Source organism: Macaca nemestrina, chromosome 7 (genome assembly GCF_043159975.1).
Source record: "Macaca nemestrina isolate mMacNem1 chromosome 7, mMacNem.hap1, whole genome shotgun sequence".
Classification (NCBI taxonomy): Eukaryota; Metazoa; Chordata; class Mammalia; order Primates; family Cercopithecidae; genus Macaca; species Macaca nemestrina.
Genome location: NC_092131.1, coordinates 59,191,702 through 59,208,988, shown reverse-complemented (window position 1 = coordinate 59,208,988; position 17,287 = coordinate 59,191,702). Strand labels below are relative to the sequence as shown.

The following is a 17,287-nucleotide window of genomic DNA, read 5'->3' as shown; positions in this document are numbered from 1 at the left end:
TGTGTATTGCCTTTTTGTGAGTCTCTTTACAGTCACATTTACCCTTCAATGAGCATTAACGTGGGAAAATACAATAATGACACTCAGTTTTTAAGCAGGTTCCAGACCAGTTTTCTTAATTCATTTTCTTCACTCAATTTTACCCAACATGTCCTCGAGTAAAAATAATTTCCACATATTCAGCCTTTTTCTTATCAATACTATTTTTTAAAGATTATTTTTTCCTAGCCTATTTGGGCAATGAATAGAGAATTTTATTACTAAATGCATAAACTTGCCTTGTGTCAGCAAGGACATTATATGATAGCAAATAAAGCAAAGACTGTATACTTCTAATCCATCACCTTACCTGAACTCCTGCACCAGCAAAGATGAAAAATACATAATTGTACACTGAAAACTCTACTTCAGCTAACCGTGAGAAATAGTAATGTGTCCATTGAGCACCAGTGAATTACGGAGCCAATATAATTGCAAGTAAATCATGAACACATTTGTAAATGTAATAAAATCAAACAACAAATCATGCAATGAAATTGGGAGCCACATTAGGTGGGAATTCTTTTTCAGTATACATTTATAGAAAAATTGAAAGAAAAAGTCCCAATGTGAGTGTAAGGTTTATTGACATAAGGGCAAATATATACTAAACCTATTCCAATAATTTGGAGTAGGGGGAGAATAAGGAGGAGAGAGGGAGGGGAAGAGAAAGGAATTTTTCTTTTGGAAATGAATATGATTGGGCCATTTCACATGCTAAACATATCAACTAAACTCTGAATGTATTTACCCAATATGACCTGTAATACATTTGTAACACCAGAATTGGCTCCCAGCCTCTGTATCTAAAAATAAGAGTCCAGGAAAAAAAAAAAATCAAGAAAGGGAAGTTTGATGAGTTTGATTATCTAAACGTAGTTAAACTTCCATTTAAAATGAAAATAGGCTGGGTGTGGTGGCTCACACCTGTAATCCCAGCACTTTGGGAGGCAGAGACAGGCAGATCACTAGGTCAGGAGATCAAGACCATTCTGGCCAACATGGTGAAACCCCATCTCTACTAAAAATACAAAAATTAGCTGGGCATGCCTGTAATCCCAGCTACTCAGGAGGCTGAGGAAGAAGAATCGCTTGAACCAGGGAGTCAGAGGTTGCAGTTAGCCGAGATCGTGCCACTGCACTCCAGCCTGGTGACAGAGTGAGACTCTGTCTCAAAAATAAAGTAAAATAAAATAAAATAAAATAAAATAAAATAAAATAAAATAAAATTCAAATAGCAGTAGACACTATGCCTTCTATCATAAAAAATAAAGATACAACAGACTGGTGTTATGCTTTTAATTTTTTGAAGTGTATGAGGTTTTACTTTCACGCCATATTAGGATTCTGCAGGATGAGTCTTTATTAAATGTATCGAGACACTGTCTAATCTATTTTAGGATTCTGCAGGACCATTCTTTATTAAATGTATCAAGACACTGTCTAATCTTTTCAAGTGGCAAGGGTTTTTCGCACTAGACCAGAGGGTTAATATCATCTCAAAAAAAGTCAAAAAGTCATAATAACTGCCCAAAGCAACAGGTTCAACACTATTTCTATCAAGCTGCCAACACCATTTTTCACAGACCTAGAAAAAACTATTCTAGAAATCATACGAAACTAAGAAAGAACCCAAATAGCCAAAGCAATCCTAAGCAAAAAGAACACAGCCAGAGGCATCACATCACTTGACCTCAAAGTGTGTAGTAGGACTACAGTAACCAAAACAGCATGGTATTGGTACAAAAACAGACACATAGATCAATGGAACAGAATAAAAAACTCAGAAATAAAGCTGCACACCTACAGCCATCTAATCGTGAAAGCTGACAAAAACAAACAATAGAGAAAGAACTCCCTGTTCAATAAATGGTGCTGGGATAATCGACTAGCCATAGGCAGAAGAATAACACTGGAGTTCTACTTTTTACCATATACAAAACTAACTGAATATAGATTAAAGATTTAAGTATAAGACCTCAGACTATACGATTCTGAGAAGAAAACCTAGGAAACACCATTCTGGAGATCGGTCTTGGGCGAGAATTTATGACTAAGTCCTCAAAAGCAATTGCAGCAAAAAACAAAACTTTACAAGTTACAAATGGGACCTAATTAAACTAAAGACCTTCTGCACAGCAAAAGAAACTATCCACAGAGTAAACAGACAACTTACAGAATGGGAGAAAATATTCACAAACTACGCATTCAACAAAGGCCTAATATCCAGAATCTGTTAGGAACAAACTATTGAACAAGCAAAAAACAACCCCATTAAGAAATAAGTAAAATACATGAACAGATGCTTCTCAAAAAAGGACATACAAACAGCGAACAAACATGAAAAAATCCTCATCACTAATCATTACAGAAATGCAAATTGAAACCACAATGAGATGCCATCTCACACCAGTTGAAATGGCTATTACTAAAAAGTCAGAAAACAACAGATGCTGGTGAGGCTGCAGAGAAAAGGGAACACTTATAACTATTAGTGGGAATGTAAATTAGTTTAGTCACTGTGGAAGGCAGTTTGGATATTTCTCAAAGAACTTAAAATAGTACTATCATTAGACTGAACAATCCCATTACTGGGTATATATCCAAAAGAAAATAAATCATTCTATCAAAAAGACACCCACATGCTTATGTTCATCGCAGCACTATTTACAATAGCAAAGACACAGAATCAACCTAGGTGCCCATCAACAGTGGATTGTATAAAGAGAATGTGGTATATACATATATATTCATGGAAGACTATGCAGCCATCAAAAAGAATGAAATCATCTTTGCAGCAACATGGATGTTGCTGGAAGCCATTATTCTAAGTGAATTAACACAGGAACAGAAAACTAAATACCACATGTTCTCACTTATAGTGGGACTTAAACAATGAGTGCTCATGGACAAAAAGATGGCAATAATAGATACTGGGGACCACTGGAGGGCAGAGGGAGAAGGGGACAAGGGTTAGGGGACAAATAACTATTGGGTACTATGCTTAGTACCTGAGTAATGGGATCAGTCATACCTGAAATCTCAGTATCACGCAGTATACCCAAGTAATAAACCTACACATGTGCTCTTGAATCTAAAATAAAAAGTTGAAATTTTAAAAAAGAAACACAAAAAGAAAAGCCATAAAAACGCAAGTACAATTTTCATTCAAAGAAATTATTAGAATAAATGAGACATCATTATAAGTACCAGGAGGAATTTTTAAATTAATGGTTTAACATGAAAACATAAATCCCAAACAAAAATGACTCAAAATAATTTAGCAACTTTGTTAATATACAGTAAGTTGATTTGCCCATTTCATAATTTACCATAGTCCACATTGTAAAAATAAATAAGCCCAATGTAATTACAGTCTATAGGATAAGCACAGCTTCTGTTTATTCTTGGCTCATGTCATCTTTACCCACGGAGATGATGATCTCCAAGACACTTCAATCATTCTATTTACCGATGACCACAAAGACACTCTGTATCAAAATGGCATTGAATTGAAATGCTCATTTGTAGACATAACCACAAATAAGCAAGAGCTTTCTAAGTTTTTATTTATGCAAAATAAGAATCATGGTGTCCAGGTAACAACGTGAAATCCAAATTTCTGCATTTGTGTGCTTAGGAACACTATCCAAGAAGAGAATTAGTGTGGGGGGAAAAAGGAAAAACATGTTAACTCATATGAAAGACAAGATGGAATTTAAAACTTAAAAATTGTGAGTAATAAATCCTGTATTTGATCTACACGCTAATATTTCACACTCCTGTTTTAAATTACCTTAAAAATATATAACTGCATGTGACACCAGATTATAAAATATTAGCACCTAAAGGACCTCAGGTAATATTTCTAAATCAAAATATTCTTCAAAGTCCTGTCTTTAACCCCTCCATAGAATCTCTACTGCCTACAAGTCCAGTCCAAATGCCCTTCATCCAAAGCCTTTCACATGTCTGTAGCCGACTCTTAGCAGTATCTCCGTTTCCCTGCTAGCCTATGACTCAACCCTGCGAGAAAGAACACTTGCTCACTGTTCCCCAAATCACAAATTTTTGTGTTTTCTTTGTTCTTCTCCACTTGGTGAGTTCTTTTCTTTCCACTAAGTTGTAACATCACCTCTGCAACAAAGGTGTCCCTGATCCTTGCCTGTAGAGGCAGTTGTTTCTTCTCTGCTTATAGGGTAGTGAAAATAACAGAGAATCTAGAGTTCGGTATTTATTCAAAAGTGTTAGCCTCTACCACTGACCACTGGTTTCTGAGTAGCTTACCAAATCCTCCTAAGCATAGTTTCCTCATTTTTAAAGTACTACATTTCAGTAATTGCCTTATATAACAGGAGGGACAAACATCATAAGGTACATAAAGCATCCAGACCAGAATCTAGCACATAATTGATGACAGTGAATGAGAACTGTCACTATTAGTATTTCAGACAACTCTCTGCAAGATCCCATTGCCATAATTTAATGTATGTCTATCCTCCACACTATGCCATCAGTGGGAGGAATTGATCATATTTAATCCTTTAATTATTAACAACCAGCACCGTGCCTGGCAGAGAGCAGTTACTGACTGAAGAATAAATGAATGGACAAATGGATAAATGTAAATCATACAGCACATTATTTTATAACTGAAGAAACCAAGGCCCAGACAATTTAAATGATTTGGTGTAGGTCACACTTCTAGTTAATGAAAACCGTAATTAAAACACAGGTAGAGAAGATTTAGTTATCAGGCATTTTCTCTTTGGGAACCTCATCTCCCCCTCTCAGTGCTATTTGGATATGGCTGTAAATTAGGTGGGTCCGCATCCCTCCAACGTCTGGGAGCAATGTGACTTGGGCCAAACAGTCAGGGCACCTCACTCCATCTCCAGGTGGAATGATTGGTAAAGGGGTGGATTTGTAGCTCAAGAAAGGCCATGAGAATTCTTTAAAAGTTACTCCTCTCCTGACAGTGATTCTGCTGTAAGATCAAAAGTTAGCTGAGATAAAGTGGAGAGGGAAACGGGAAGAGAATAAATGTTGACATCAGTAGAAACCGTCTGTCTGCAGCTGAAGCTCCTTGTGCTTCACTGTTTGCTTAACCTATACAGGCTGGGTTGCTAGTATTTGCAATGTTAAGAATGTGAATACATTTTTCCTAATTTCTAGACCCATGTTTTTCCTGTACACCCTGATGTCTGCTAAACCACTACCAAATAGCATAAAACACCCAGACAAGTAAGTAGCAGTACACTAAACCAACTGCTTCATTTCCAATGGCATATCTGATATGTTTAACCTGAATTTTCCCCAGTTATTACTGACCAAAACTTGAATAAAATGGCATTCTTAATACTTGCTACTCACAAATATTATCCCTTATCATTTACGGAAATCATACCTTTAATTAGTAAATTATAACATTTATCAATTGTCCTTCGTATGTAATGTAAACGTATGAAAGCACTTAACCCTGAGCTATCACCAACTTTGCAATAGTTAAAAACATCTGTTTCAGCAATATCAACATGTTCCCTTCCCTACATCAATTTTCTTGAAAACATTACATTAACACAAAGCAAATTTTCAAATTAGAAATGTAAAAAGGTTCTTCATCAGAGTAATGTTAAACTAGTTTACCGTCTTAAAGACAAATTTTTAAGATCCAAATATAAAACATTTAGATTTATAAATAAATGATAAGTCTTTGACCTAAACATAAAGTTCCACTGACTTGCAACACAGGCAGGAACTTAATAAATGTCTTTTATAAACAAGGCTGTTAGGTATACACAGTCTGTCATTGAGAGTTGAAAATTAAAACACTTATTAAGTCCCCTGAGAGTCCTAATTTTTTTTTATTGTTTTACAAATCCTTGAATTACCTTGTTAAACAATACTATTTCATAAAAATATTCTTTGAGGTTAGATAAAAATATAGAACCCAATATACCAAAAATCAGAACATTTGGGCCAATTTCCTCAGAATTTTCCAAACCTATATTTTTATTAATTATACTTTCAAAAATTAAATGTTGGATCACTATCTGAAAAATCTTAAAATATTTTCAAATTACATATTTGAAAATAATCAAATATGAAAAATATGTAACAGCACACTAATTAAACTCATTCTTTACCTTTCTAAAACTATTTTATTTTAAATGCCCTATTTCAGAGAGAATACTTCTGGTTCCTCAGTCATTATTCTTAATTTTAATTGAGAACTAGACAATCATGTCCTCTTTAAATAGCTCCACCTTTCCTGAGTTACTCTAAAAACGTGTGGGTGGTAAGGAAATATCTGAAGCATTAGTTGATTTGTTTCTCTTCCCTATAGTTCTTCTATATCCCATCACCCTTATGCAGCACTCATTACCTTAGTACAGAGTTGTCACAGCAAAACCAGACATGAAGAGTCAAATAATTGGGTCTCAATTTAATAGGCCAATGCCTAGGTATGAGCCAAATATAACTGAAAGAATACTTGCTTTATTAGTCTGTTTTCCTACTGCTATAAAGAACTGCCTGAGACTGGATAATTTATAAGGGAAAGAGGTTTAATTGGCTCACAGTTCAACATGACTGGGGAGGCCGCAGGAAACTTACAATCATGGCAGAAAGAGAAAGGGTACTTTCTTCACAAGGCAGCAAGACGGAGAAGTGCTAAGCAGAGGGAGAAGAGCCCCTTATAAAACCATCAGATCTCACGAGAATTCACTCGCTATCAGAACAGCATGAGAAGCCACCCCCATGATTCAATTACCTCCACCTGGTCTCTTTCTTGACAAATGGGAATTGTGAGGATTACAATTCAAGATGAGATTTTAGTGGGGACACAGAGCCTAACCATATCATTGTTATGCACACACGTTTCTGTTCAATGGATATAAAGTTTTCCTGCAAAGTGCTGAGAAGGGAAGCCACAAAATTTTATGTCGATGTCAATCCCTAAAGGAGGGAATCTATACCCTGTCCCTCTCCTAACTGAAACATCTAGTATATTAGGTTAGAGAAATTTAGAGCTAAAAATGAGAGAACCCCAAAGACGTCTGGAGTTTTGAGAGTGCAGAGAACAGTTTTTTCTCCAAGAAAGCTCTAGGAATTTTTCCATCATTGTAGAAAAATTCTACGTCCAGAATGGTGAGGAACAATGGTTTGGAAATGCCTGCACAAGGATTTAAGGAATTCGCTCCTGAAGACAGCCTCACAGAGAAGGTGCCTGAGGGATCATCCTAAAGAGGGAGGTGGTGAGGACAGCAGCAGATACAAGCATGGGCCAATATAACTGGAAAAGAAGGGAGAATATACAACAGAGACCAGTGTGGAAAGCCTACTGACCAGAGAGAGATGGAGGAGTAGACGATGCAGCAGTGGGTTTGCAACTTGGACTGACTGCCTCTGAGTATCTTGTGTCATCTTCTGAACTCTCTCCCCTCCTGACACCTTAACGCTACGTTAGCCTATTAGAACTTACATGCAACCTCAGAGAAAAGCAAAATGTGTTCATTATCCATTGCTGTATAGGAAATTACCATGAATTTAGGGAGCTTAAAATAACACCCATTAGTTCACACTTCTGTGAGTCAGAAGTGACGACATTGAATTCTCTGCTCAACGTGTCAGAAGACTAAAATTAAGGTGCCTTCAAGGCTGACTTCTTGCCTGGAGGCTCAAGAAAAATCTGCTTCCAAGCTCACTGAGTTCATTGGCAGAACTCAGTTCCTTGTGCTATAGGACTGAGGCCCTTTCTCCTGGCTGGCTGTTAGCCAGGAGTTGCTCTCACTCCTAAACACTGCCTACATTATTTGCTGCATAGACCCTTCTATCCTCAACGCAATCTGTGAAAAAAATCTCCCTCACATCAAATCCCTCCCTAGTTTCAAATCTCCATGACTTCTCTATCTCTGACCTTCAGGCTCAGATTTAAAGGGCTCATGTAATTAAGTTAAATTCACCCAGATGGTCTCCCTTTCTTAAAGTAAACCTTAATTATCTCTTCAAAACCCATTCATAGCAGCACCTAGATGAGTGCTTGATTGATTAACTGGAAGAAGAAGGTGTGTGAACTCCAGAGGCCAGCAATCTTGGGAGCTATTTTAGAATTTGGCCTACCACACAGATGGAAATCTGGAATTGACTTATAAAACCCTAATTGAATGTGTTTATGTTGAGGTATTGTTTATATTCCAAAATTTCTTTCACCCAAATCTGCAGCTATCTATTTTTATTCATTTTATTTATTTTTTATTTTCAGATCATGCCTACGGCTGTTAGATAGTAGCCCAGGACAGCAGGAAATGTCCAAGTACATAAATGTCCAAGTACATATCCTAGTCAGAGGGGAGCTAGGATATTAGTTTTCTCTTTCTGATCAACTTCTTTACTACCTGACTGATGGAACCCAGGTGACACCCAAGCCTCAAGGTCAGAAGCACACTTTGGGAAAATTCAAAGCAGCAGCAGGGTCCTTAACATTCTTCAGAAGCTAAGGAGGGATAAGAAAGACTAGAAGGTGCTTTGAAGAGCACTCTTGAATTCCACTTCCTGTAAGAGTACTCTAATCCTTGTAGACCAAAAAGGTTTCCCTGTGAAATTGCTGCTATGAAATAACCCTCCATCTTGACGGGTGGCTGAGAACCATTTTCCTGAGAATTATGATTCCCCCATGAAACAAAACAGGAAAATGCTGAAGACCTGTCTACACCGAGACTATACGCAGAAACACACATATATAATTAATTTATACGAGAGTAGGTTTTTTAAGCATTAAAGTGCTCAGTTACAAATATAATTTTCCTGTTCTAGGGCTTTTGTTTTGACCTTCTAAAACAGAAATTTTAAATCAGATTTTCAATACTGTCTTTACTAGGCTTTAGTTACGCCCAACTATTACTCATAATTATGCTGGCTCTATCCATGATGCCAAGAGCTCTTTCCATAAACCAAAATAAATAGACAGTCTCCTTTAGGAATAAAGGCAGACTGAATAAGTTGAAGCAAGACACTCTTCGATCAGCATCTGGAACACCAAGCAGCTTCTAAATTTATCCAATTCGTACTTTGTTTTTAAAGAAGACTGAGCTATTTATTTCTATCCTGTGGGCAAACTCAGAATATAATGGACAAAGTGTCAGGGAGAATGAAGAAAAATGATGATATCCCCCAGCAGAGTAAATACACCTTTTGCAAAAATAAAGTTACCCAAGTCACCCTAAGCCCCAAGTGCTCAGCTGCTGTGAGACGTAGGACTGAGCTGAAATCATTGGGCAAAGAACTTGGGTAAATGAGGATTTATATTTAGAATAAAGCAGCATCAGTGAAGATTGATAATCTTTCAAGAACAGAGGCTGTAGTTCTCAAATCCCTAGATGTTATTCCAATTTTCCTAAAGGTATTTTGTAACTTTGGATCACATTCCACTGTTGCAAATCTTAGAGACTCCTTATTAATAATATGTGTTTTGAGCTCTAATATAGAGAGACAAATGGCTACCTCAATGTACATATGGAGGAACATTTGGAATTTCTGAACTGCTACTTTCATATCTGCCAGAGAACAGGATTTTATTGGAGAATGAAGCCCTGCATTTAGCAATTTAAGCACAGCCAGTTTTTAAAAAATAACTATTTGATAATAATCATTTAAAAATATATGAATACTGACTTTCCTAAGTAATACTTACCAGATTCTACCCAAAAGGCCTCCTCATTGTCCCAAAATTTATTTTAGCCATTGCTAACACCAGATCCCTGCTCAACTTTTCTATCAAAAATCCTATATAAACCTGAGTCCAAATGATTCCCCTATTTTCTCAGGTTTTATCTACACTATTCAAATTGATATGCTCCTGCTTCCTCCACAAAGCCTGTAGCTCTCTCCTGGTAAGTCCTTGCAGTAAATTGAATAACAGTCAACCAAAGATATGAGATTCTAATCCCTAGAACCTGTAAATGTTACCTTATTTGGATAAAGGGTCTTTGCAGATGTAATTAAGTTAAAGATCTTGAGATGAGGTGATTGCCTTGGATTATCCAGGGAGGCTCTAAATGCCATAACAAATGTCTTTTTAAAAGTGAAGCAGACTGGGCACTGTGGCTCACACCTGTAATCCCAGCACTTTGGGAGGCCGAGGCAGGTGGATCACCTGAGGTCAGGAGTTTAAGACCAGCCTGGCCAACATGGCAAAACCCCATCTCTACTAACAATACAAAACATTAGCTGGGCGTGGTGACCAGCACCTGTAGTCCCAGCTATTCGGGAGACTGAGGCAGGAGAATCGCTTGAACCCAGGAGGCGGAGGTTGCCAGCCTAGGCAACAAGAGCGAAACTCTGTCAAAAACAAAACAAAAAAACACACAGAGAAAAAAAGGAGCTAACACAAAACACAGAGAAACAAAAGGAGCTAACACATACACGCACACATGAGAAGGCAACGTGGAAATGGAATCTCCCCTAGAGCCTTCGGACTGAAAGAACCCCTGCCGACTATGATTTCTGACTTCTGGCATCCCGAACTGTGAGGATACATCTCTGTTGTTTTAAGCCAGCAGTTTGCAGCAATTTTGTTATAGCAGCCACAGGAAACTAATATAGTCCACCAAATAAGTTTGTTAATTAACCCACTGCTCCTCACAGAGGGATTGTATAATAATTCAGCATATAGCTAAGCTCAGCCTATCTTGATGAGACACCTGGACTTTTGTAGCTTCATAATTGCACGTGGCTAGACATGTTAAAATTTGATTTTCCCCAGTTGTAAGAAAAATGTAATTCTCTCTTTGCAAGGTTATTCAAGTTCTGTTATTTCTAAGTAAAACAGTTATTTTGTTTATGATTTGTTTAAAGTAAAACATACGTGGGTTCCCATGGGTTCCAGTCCCAGCCCTAATACTTAACTAGCTTGTCTGGAATAGGCAATTTTCATTTAACCTCTTTAAGCTTCCATCTTCTCAGATATAAAAGTGTGATACCTTTATGGGATTGCTGAATGAACGAAATAATTCATGTTAAGCACAGTGACTAGTCCATGGCAAATGCTCAGTGAATTGCAGCTGTATTTATTATTGAGATTCCTATACTTTGCTTATTCAACACATATTTCCTAAAGGCCTCTTATAAACTAGGCACTCTTCTAAGAGCTGAGATTACAAATCTAAAGAAATGGACTAAATCTCTATAGTCATGGAATTTACACAATATGATTTCAATCCCTAGTCAGTGCATTTCTTATTTTTAATTCTTAAGATGAGTCATTGATTTCTCTATTTGTTTTCTCTCTTCTTTAAGAAGCCTTTTGGCTATAGAGTACCCTTTGCTTTCAGCTTTCTCTAGATTCCACGTATATGAAGTAGTTTCCTTTTTATTGTTTTTTGCACGGTTCACAGTTTCTTTTTTCAGTTTCCTCATTGCTACAAGGGTTATTTAGGCCTGTGTTTTCTAACTTTAAGTACTTAAAGTATTTCGATCAATTTATCATCAATTATTTCAATTATATTGACTTATTAGTAGAGAATAAGATGGTAAAATTGCACACTTAAAAAAAGGGAAAGGTTTTCTTCGCAGCCAAGTACATTTCATACTAATTTATTACTATTGCATCTTGTTTAAAAATATGTTTTTTGGGGCCAAGCATGGTGATTCATGCCTGTAATCCCAGCACTTTGGGAAGCCAAGGTGGGTGGATCGCCTAATGTCAGGAGTTTGACACCAGCCTGGCCAACATGGTGAAAGCCCATCTCTACTAAAAATACAAAAAAGTAGCTGGGCATGGTGGCAGGTGCCTGTAATCCCAGCTACTTGGGAGGTTGAGGCAGGAGAATTGCTTGAGCCCGGGAGGCAAAAGTTGCAATGAGCCCAGATTGCACCACTGCACTCCAACCTGGGCAACAGAGTGAGAATCTGTCTAAAAACACAACAAAATAAATTTTTTTGGTGTTATTCTTTGTTCTTTTTCATCTTGTTTACTGCTCTTAAATTTAATCTTGTCATTAATATTGCCACCCCTGCTTCCACTACTGTGTATCTGTCAGGACTTCTTTATTGTTAATCATTCTTCAACATTTTTGTAGTTGATTTCTTGTAAATAGCATACAGCTAGGTTTTGTTTGAATGCTATATAGCAGCCTGCCTTTTATTGAAAATCATCAATCCCTTCATATTTGCAATATACTTCATTTTATTTCTTCCATCTATTTTATGGTTTTTTTTTCTTTTTTTCTTTTTTGAGACAGAGTCTTACCCTGTCACCCAGGCTAGAGTGCAGTGGCCTGATCTCGGGTCATTACAACCTCTGCCTCCCGGGTTCATGCAGTTCTCCTTCCTCAGCCTCCCAAGTAGCTGGGATTACAGGCACATGCCATCATGCCGGGCTAATTTTTGTATTTTTAGTAGAGACAGGGTTTTGCCATGTTGGCCAGACTAGTCTCGAGCTCCTGACCTCAAGCGACCCACCTGCCTTGGCCTCCCAAAGTGCTGGGAATACATTCGTGAGCCACCGCGCCTGGCCATTAATTCTTTATTTAACATCATTGTTTGCTCTATGTATTTATTTCTTAATGTTTTCATTACTTTTAAAAATGCATTCTTACATTCCTCCCCTGTTTATTTTAAAATTTAATTGTACTTTATCATGTTTATATCACCTTCCATGTTAGTTAAGGTAATACTAGCTGCTTTACAAAACTTCACTTCCGTAGTTTAATATACAATAATTTATTCCTAACTCACATTAACACTCCAATGTCATTTCAGGTAGTAGAGTTTTGCTCTGCTTAATAATTTTGGAACCCATAATGACAGATACTCTGTACGTAACTACACCTTAAACTGGATGTGAACATCAAGCTGGCAGACAGGAAAAGAACATGAAGGATCATGCTTGGCAGTGAGGCGCAGTTTAGTCACATGCAGAAACTGGAAAGTCGACCCTAGCCATGTATTAAGCATGTACTAGCCAAAATCAGACACACATGACTCTCCTTTTACTTAACAAGATATCAATTATATACACCACTAGGTTTTTGATATTTCTCTCATGAAGTTACCAATACCAAGATGTAATGAAAATAAATTTTCAGTACTAGCTGATGTTCAAAAGTACATTCAGGAGAAAAAGGAAATGGAAATTGATAAATATGCTAGTTATCTTAACCTGTTTTTATAATATATGTAATTTTATTCTCTGAAAGTAATTTAAAGTCTTATTCCAAATGTTTAGGAATTTGGCTCTCCAAAATGCCCATGCCACCTAGAGATTAGTGATTTACTCTAATTAGTTCTGACTGTTTCCTCACACACTGCATATGCCATGAAGCAGAGACAAAGCTAAGAAGGCTTGAACAGCTCCAACGGTAGGGATGAGCATTCATACAGCATTGTCTCATGTCATCCTAAAATGCCTCCAAATATTCCGTTAGAACCTTTCTAAAAAGTGTTTGTAATGAATATATAACAAATTTATTAAGACTGACTTTGCTGGTAGGTATTTGTAAATAATATGCATTATCTGGGGAAAGGGAAATTATTGAGGAAGAGAACTAAGAGCTACTGAAAATGTGCAAAACTCCAGAATCACCAAATTTCTTCATGATTCATTTTGCTCCACAGTCCCTGGAAGGAGAAAAGGCCTGGAATTAGTAAACTCACATCATTCAATTTGGTGACCCACCACTGAACAGGACCATAATTCTGTAGCAGCTCAGCTATGGTTAAGGATTAGGCTGAGGATTAGGTTACAAAGGTTAATTAAAGCACCCAAAGAAGGATTCAGAAGACAATTAGAATGCATCACAAAGCATCAGCACTACCTTGTGCTTTATGAGGTATTTTGTACAGCTGGTCTTTGCTAAATGGAGAGCTAGTTTTATGTCACTATAAATTACATTTAATTGCAGTTTTTGTTACACAATTTACTGCATCCTTGTCTTCTTCAAATTTCTAATTTAGCTCTACTTTTCGAAAGCTTGACTTCCTCTGTACTTTTTTTCTTTGGTTTGCACTGTATGTCCATCCTTTTTCCCACTGCAGTCACATATTGTCTAAGCCATGGAGATTTGATCATTTATAGCCCAAGTTCTATGTTCCTCACTAGGAGTCAACTTCAACTTGTATCTGTCTCACTTCTAAATCTAAGTTCATTGATGAGATGGTTGGTCTATCCTGCATTCAGGCATTCCAAAGACTTCTAAAATAAGTCCTCATCCTTAAGAATATGCTATTTTTATAAATACTTTGCGATCTTCCTCAATACAGCTCCCTTTTGTGTAAAATAGAATACCGGGAGGTTTATCTTGAGCCCCACCTATAAAGTTGATTATTAGATGTCCTGGAAGAAACTCATGAGAGTGCTTCATCAGAACTATTTCATGGCATGAATCAAAGCCGCCGTGTCATTGTTAGCTCTAGAAGATATCAAATTTTATCTGAATATTATGCAAGCAAATATTAGTATCTGGTAGTAAACAGGTAATATAATAAGCATGTTTTGGTGTTTCAAGCTTTTCTAATAACCTGAATTAGATTAGAATAATATCATATATCTTATACAGGGAACTCCAAACACACAGAATACATTTATGTTACTTCTCTCACCTAAGCGAATCTAAATTAGGTTACAGTTCACATAGGTGTGTGTGTGTATGTGTGTGTGTGTGTAACCTCAATAAAATAATCACACTTACATGTATCTTGAAATCTGAATTATTCACATGAAAGTTTGTTAAACAATCCTTCCAAATCAGTGGAGGTAGGAATCATCACCTTACTCAGCTGCATTTTTTCTGTAGGCTGGGACATGCAAAGATATAATCAAAATAATAGCCTGATCCTATGCATGCACCTACATGCATGCATACATACACACACAGTACCCTTATCTGATCATTTATAAAACAGAGATAATAATAGGAGCTCACAAAGCTATTACTGAGATAAATGTATATTTCAATCTATGCATAATGTCTGACACATGCATTCCCAGTAAAAATTAACTATTATTTTAACAACAGTGATTATTATTGTTCTTTGAACAATGTTTTATTATGGCTTTTGTTATTATAATATAGGATATAGTTTGGGGCATCACGTTGTACCTTGTCTCATTAAGCAAGACGCCTCTATTAGCTATCGTAAACTAAATGTAAAATTGATCTTTCTTTAAAACATTTGATGAACAAATTGAAGGATAGAAATGAATCCCTTTCCCTGAATTACCATCTTTGCTTTGGAAAATATCTTTAATATTGAGAATCTATCCTTTCTAAGGAATAAAATGGACAGAAATGAAATGACATGGCACAAAGATACAGAAAAGAAGAATTAGAAAGTTGCTTAATGAGCACTTTGGTCTTCTTGTCCAAGAACTATGAATTTTTAATATTTGCGTATATCAAAGTTTCCAAAAAGAACACTTATAGATGTTTTCATTAATAATGCATCCCATAAAAGCTGCATCAAAATATACTAATCATACAATTATTCCCTTTCTGTTTATTTGACTTGTTTTAGCATTCTCGTAATTGCCACAAACCAACTTCAAATCGTATCATCAAAATTCTATAGACACAGCACAAATCAAAGAATGTATTTGATTCATCCTAAAATTTAATTAGAAAAGTGTATCTGTGACCTTTCTGTTGGAGAGTGTTGAATGCTTTTCTTAACAAATGTCCCCAGGCAAGAAATAATTATCATAAAATGTGAGAAAGGTACACTAAGGTACAGAGCAATGAGGTTATTTATCAGCTAATAGGGTATCTCACTGTTTGATATCATGCAAATTTTTTATCATTATGGAAATTTAATTTGCACCTCTGATTCTTTTGTGCTTTCCTTAAACCCAGTTCAGCCGTTAAGAGTTACCTTTTATCTCAATACTTGTAGCTCTGATTTATTCCTCTTTTTCAGACAGTGAAAATAGTCAAGAAGATATCTGCCATTTAATGATTTGGAGAACACACAGCAGTTCAAGGCTTTCTTAATACTCAAAGGCAATTTAATTGTGCTTTCAATTGTGGTCACAGTAATTCGCAGGCACTTGGCTTGGTACTCAGCGTGGGTGCATTCTGAGAAGTAGTGGCAACTGCTCAGACATTCTAATTCTTCATTCTAATTGTCTGGCCATTCTTTCAGTTTAATAGCACATGCAAATTATCACCTTATTCTTCAGTCAAACCATAAAACTAAGAACCAGCAGATCTGTTAATTGGAGTTTAATTTAGGACCTAGGCCAGATTTCTATTAGAGTAATTCCCTGGATTGGCCTATAATTTCAGGAAAACATTTTGTTTTCGTTCATTTTCTGACTTAAAACCATTGAACAATATTATCTTATGCCTTCCCCTACATCCCTACTAAAAAGATGCAGAGATATCTACATTCTTAAGTTAAAATCATTTTACAACTAAAATGCCAAAACTTGATAACCACATAAAATAATATTAAAAGTTTGGGATAGTATCTTATTAGAAGAAAAACACAGTGAAAAAGATGAGTTTTGGAAAGCCTTGGTGTTGTCAAGCTCAAGGCCACAAGTGGTGGTAACCTCTCAACTGAAGCCCTCAATTAGAGGGCAGCCACAGGCCATCCTAGTCATCACAGCCACCTTTGCCTGACCACTTGGGCTATTGAAAATGCCATTCTGAATTTGGTTTGATCTCACAAATCAAGAATCTCATACGTGCTCAAAAGTTGTCATTCTAATCTGGGAGACATAAGTAAAACCAAATGGGTTCAATTCAAAAACTATGTACAAAGTGACTATATGCTAAGTCAGTTTTAAGGGTGGTGGACAATATAAAACTAATAAAAGCATAGCTTGCAGCCCCTAATCTAGTAAGGAGTTTGGCACTTGCAAAAGCTGTGCATAACACAAGGCAAAGAAAGGCAGTAAATTCTATAAGAAGAGAACAAAGTGGAAAGGAAGCCAGAGAAAGAAGGTAATTCTATGAAGGACATGAATACTAGAGACCTTGACATGATTCTGAGTTTAGTCCAATGTAATAGTACAGTCCTCCCAAAGGCATAGCCTTGGTGGTTCTATACAAGTGACAATTGTAAAGTCCACACAAGGTTAAGATGAAAAGGCAGAACTCTTGTTGTTGGTCTTGCCCATATCGTGCTGCATGCCTCAGTGAATTTTTTCATAAATCAATATTCAAACTAATGAAGCAATGGCCTATTAGAAGGTTTATTAGAAACTTAGTTTAACTGGCTTCACTTAGTAATGGTAAATATTTCAGTT

At 36.5% G+C, this 17,287-nt stretch overlaps 1 long non-coding RNA gene across 1 annotated transcript; it reads right to left on the bottom strand.

Annotated features, from left to right (window-relative positions):
• Positions 1 to 13,438: 13,438 nt before the first annotated feature.
• On the bottom strand, positions 13,439 to 16,379 carry LOC105481872 (uncharacterized). The gene is made up of 3 exons (XR_987231.2): positions 15,907 to 16,379; positions 14,727 to 14,832; positions 13,439 to 13,656 (listed from the first exon to the last, which is right to left on the bottom strand). It is a non-coding gene; the product is annotated as an uncharacterized lncRNA (long non-coding RNA).
• Positions 16,380 to 17,287: the final 908 nt, after the last annotated feature.